The 5,070-nt window shown below is 44.9% G+C and overlaps 1 non-coding gene across 1 annotated transcript; it reads left to right on the top strand.

Moving 5' to 3' along the window:
* The first annotated feature begins 2,960 nt into the window (after positions 1 to 2,960).
* trnay-gua (transfer RNA tyrosine (anticodon GUA)) lies at positions 2,961 to 3,047 on the top strand. Its single transcript is given in 2 exon segments — positions 2,961 to 2,997; positions 3,012 to 3,047. It is a non-coding gene; the product is annotated as a tRNA-Tyr (tRNA).
* The last annotated feature ends 2,023 nt before the right edge of the window (positions 3,048 to 5,070 follow it).

Raw genomic sequence — 5,070 nt, 5'->3', positions numbered from 1 at the left:
TCGCGACTGGCGGGAAAAATAGAACATATTTCTATTCCTGTGGAGTTGCTCGTTTCACCCAGACGGGCCGCTCGCGTTGCTCGCAGTTGGTGTAGACGTACCCATACATTCTAGTCACTTCTAAATTATTCGCTCACATATTCCAGTTTAGATCCAAAAATGGCAATAATCCTGGTGACTAGATCATGGTCTTCTTAAAGTTAGAAACAGCCCCTAAAGACTAAAAACCCTTTAAATTCATATGTATAATTGATGCTTAGGCTGTAGTTATAAGCAAAAAGTTTAATAAGTTTGTCCCTCTTTCTTGCACTGACAACTGGCTACCATGGGTTTTTATCAGGGACATGCAATGCCTACCCTACAAAATAATAACAGTAATAATAATAATAATAATAATAATAATAATAATAATAATAATAATAATAATAATAATAATTTTCCTTTTTGTAACTGCCTGTAAAAGCAAAACAAAGGTAATTCCTACATTGTGATTAGCTAGCTGCAGTGACCTGTCAATCACTGACTAAAGGGCAAGGTAATTTCGCAGCATTTTTTAAATCCCTGAAGTGTTGCTGAGTCTCATCTCACTCTCAGGTTTGTCTTCTCTGCCTCTTGTAAGATCAACCACAGGACCTGCATTCTTCAAAAGTTTGCAAATTTTAAATAAATCATATTCTCATAATTGATATAAGGATATCATAAATAACCTTTAAAACAATTAAATTGTTAGTTATAGCACAATTTAGGTCTATATTAACTGGTTATGAAATTCTAAAATACCAAAATACCCATAATGAAAAACAACTGTATTTGAAAATTCTTAAGATTCACAATAATATACAATATGTAAAAATATTAAAATATATATTTGCATTTATTTATTAAACTATCCAAAAAAATTTAATATGTATTTCTTCTGCATACATCCCAGGAGCTACTTATTTTAAGGTTTAGTTATCTTAACATTAATACAATTTTTAAGCAAAAAATCCAAAGTTAAGAAAAAAGTTGGATTTAAGAAGATTTTTTTTCTTAAGAACGTTTCAAGAATTCGGCCCCTGGTTGTCAATAGGAGTAATCACCGTGCTCCACTTTACCACTTGTGCGACGAGATGGCAAACAGGGGAGGGCTGGGAGGACAGCCCTGTCTGCTTCCTCTTGTCAGAGGAAACTGAGCAGACATCACGGATCCAGTTAATAAACTGATCCAGTTAGTACAAATCATATCGATAAAGAGGGTCCCAAAGCCAGAGCCGCAATACTGCCAACAAATAATCCCATTCCACTCTGTCAAAAGCTTTTTCAGCATACAATGACAGAACAGCAGAGGGCGATGGCGATTCCTCAGCCAGATCTACAACATGAAGTAAACGACACAAATTATCCAAAGCAAGTCTGCCTTTCATAAATCCCGTCTGATCGTGGTGAATTAGGGAGTGAATAGTCAAGTCAAAGGACTGTGCACAAATCCGGGGCAAAGCTAGTCCATCGATACCAACACTCCACCTGGACCGAGGGATGAGAAGTGCAGGACCCTGCACACGTATCCTGAAAGCGCTGAGCCAAAAAGGAATAGGCCTCTTCAGGATTAGTGAAATACAGGCACTCCCCTCTATGGTTTACTATCAAAATAGCTGTATACACCAAGAAATTATCGAGTGAAGCTTCAATCTCACTTCACCAAAGGCCCTCCTCTTTGCGGTGGTGACAGCAGAGTAATCCACATAAAATATCGCACAAAACTGCAGTAACACCCTCGGCAAGGTCATTATCTGAGTTTTGGTTTATAACAGCAGTAATACCCTCGGCAGGGTCATTATCTGTTTTGGTTTATAATAGCAATAATACCCTCGTCAGGGTCATTATCTGAGTTTTGGTTTCTAATGGCAGTAATACCCTCAGCAGGGTCATTATCTGAGTTTTACCATGTAAATGTTAACTAGCATAAATGTTAACTAATACCTTATCGGATATCAGTCACTCTCTGATATCTATTAGACCAAACAGAATATTGCTAGTATGCCTGGAGTGGGGGCCATCTCTGTGCAGACCACCAGAGGTTTCCTCCCACAAGGGGGGGGGGGGGGGGGATTTCTTCTCCACTGATCAGTGTTGAAGTACTTTATTACGAGAGTAACCAAATGTTTAAAACTAAAAGTTAATATCTTTAAAGTGGTTAAAACATTTATTCGTTCTTTATTAGTATTCTAGTTTGTTTACATTTGTTAGCCTTGAGTTTGATCGAAGTTCAATGTAATGGAGCACTGTGCCTTTAAGAAATTAATAATTTGACCAGAGGTAGGTGACATCACAGATGACGTGTGAATATGTCCATGGACATTAAAAAAAAGTGTACCGTCCATAGTTGTAGCTTATTACAAAGATGAGAAATAAAAGAAAATATATCTAAAAAGCTTTACCACCACTGAAAGAGACACTGCTTCAAGCAAACCTCTCCATGAGTAGAACAGAGTGTATTGTTTGTATGTATTAAAGAAATAATACGTATCGCTTTATTAAACATTTAACTCGAACTGTAGCAAAAAAAGGGTTTAACAAGAAAACGGTCTTGTGCGTGTTTCGTTTAAGGGTGCAACAAACACAACATATATAGATAATAATAGGAATAAAACATATACTAATATTTGATACTGTAAATTATTAATTTTAAATTATTCAGTGTTGTGTGCAAGTGTTCGATATATGAGGTCGGTGGAGTGTCTTGAGGCATGTACTGTTTTCTTTGCAAATATCAAGATGTTTAGTGTTATATATTTTACTATTTGCTGAATCCGCGATAGCTTTCGACAAGTTTGAAGTTGACTATAAAATCCGGTCCTGCGAAAGTCTTGCAATGTGATTTATAGCTGGAACTGAGTAGATCTGGTCGGGCGATAGCAAACCACTCCCCCTTCTCAACCCACTTGTAGTCAACAAGCTCAGCTATCGTAGTCATCCTTCCTTCGATAGCTCAGCTGGTAAAGCCGAGGACTGTAGTGGAACACATTGGCATCCTTAGGTCGCTGGTTCAATTCCGGCTCGAAGGACAAATACATTTTAGAAGGAGGCTGTGTGGTCCAGTGGTTAAGAAAAGGGCTTGTAACCAGGAGGTCCCCGGTTCAAATCCCACCTCAGCCAGTGACTCATTGTGTGACCCTGAGCAAGTCACTTAACCCCCTTGTGCTCCGTCTTTCGGGTGAGACGTAATCGTAAGTGACTCTGCAGCTGATGCATAGTTCACACACCCTAGTCTCTGTAAGTCGCCTTGGCGTCTGCTAAATAAACAAATAATAATAATAATAGTAATAATAACAAGCGATAGCTGCTTTTTGAAGGGTGAAAAGGGTTTGTTTCGGTTCCGCGTGATTTCACTTGGAATTTTTCTTGTGTTTTATTACCGCGAATGCTTTCGCGTCCTCGTTCACTAAGTGCTAACTTTGATTTGGCCAGACCCTTAGTTTATTTTTAGTTTTATTGAATAAGTTGTATGGTGTCTCGATTTGTGTTGTCTGAGCCTTTCTTGGAATATGCAACAAAAGAAAATATTTTCCACTGGATTCATTTGCTACTGGGCACCTTGCTTGCACTGGCCATAAGCTATTAAACAGAACAGTATCCACTGATGTAGTCAAGACCAAATGTACTGAGACCAAGACCAAGACCGAGACCCAACGTGCCGAGACCAAGACCCAGACCAAGACCAGACGGCCCGAGACCGAGACCAAGACTGAGACCCAGACCAAGACCAGACGGCCCGAGACCAAGACCGAGACCTAGACCGAGACCAGACTGCCCGAGACTGAGACCAAGGCCAAGACCGAGACCCAACGTGCCGAGACCCGAGACCCAGACCAAGACCAGACGGCCCGAGACCGAGACCAAGACTGAGACCCAGACCAAGACCAGACAGCCCGAGACCGAGACCGAGACCCAACGTGCCGAGACCCAGACCAAGACCAGACGGCCCGAGACTGAGACCAAGACCCAATGTGCCGAGACTGAGACCCAGACCAAGACCAAACGGCCCGAGACCAAGACCAGACGGCCCGAGACCGAGACCGAGACCCAACGTGCCGAGACCGAGACCCAGACCAAGACCAGACGGCCCGAGACTGAGACCAAGACCAAGAACGAGACCGAGACCCAACGTACCGAGACCCAGACCAAGACCAGACGGCCTGAGACCGAGACCAAGACAGAGACCGAGACCCAACGTGCCGAGACTGAGACCCAGACCAAGACCAGACGGCCCGAGACCAAGACCGAGACCGAGACCCAATGTGCCGAGACCGAGACCCAGACCAAGACCAGACTGCCCGAGACCCAACGTGCCGAGACTGAGACCCAGACCAAGACCAGACGGCCCGAGACCAAGACCGAGACAGAGACCCAACGTGCCGAGACCGAGACCCAGACCAAGACCAGACGGCCTGAGACCAAGACCAAAACTGAGACCCAGACCAAGACCAGACGGCCCGAGACCGAGACTGAGACCGAGACCAAGACCCAACGTGCCGAGACCGAGACCCAGACCAAGACCAAGACCGAGACCCAACGTGCCGAGACCGAGACCCAGACCAAGACCAGACGGCCCGAGACCGAGACCGAGACCAAGACCAAGACCCAATGTGCCGAGACCGAGACCCAGACCAAGACTGAGACCCAGACCAAGACCAGACAACCCGAGACCGAGACCGAGACCCAACGTGCCGAGACCCAGACCAAGACCAGACGGCCCGAGACTGAGACCAAGACCCAATGTGCCGAGACTGAGACCCAGACCAAGACCAAACGGCCCGAGACCAAGACCAGACGGCCCGAGACCGAGACCGAGACCCAACGTGCCGAGACCGAGACCCAGACCAAGACCAGACGGCCCGAGACTGAGACCAAGACCAAGAACGAGACCAAGACCCAACGTACCGAGACCCAGACCAAGACCAGATGGCCCGAGACCGAGACCAAGACAGAGACCGAGACCCAACGTGCCGAGACTGAGACCCAGACCAAGACCAGACGGCCCGAGACCAAGACCGAGACCGAGACCCAATGTGCCGAGACCGAGACCCA

Source organism: Acipenser ruthenus, chromosome 4 (genome assembly GCF_902713425.1).
Source record: "Acipenser ruthenus chromosome 4, fAciRut3.2 maternal haplotype, whole genome shotgun sequence".
Lineage (NCBI taxonomy): Eukaryota > Metazoa > Chordata > Actinopteri > Acipenseriformes > Acipenseridae > Acipenser > Acipenser ruthenus.
This window is presented reverse-complemented; position numbering and strand designations above follow the sequence as displayed.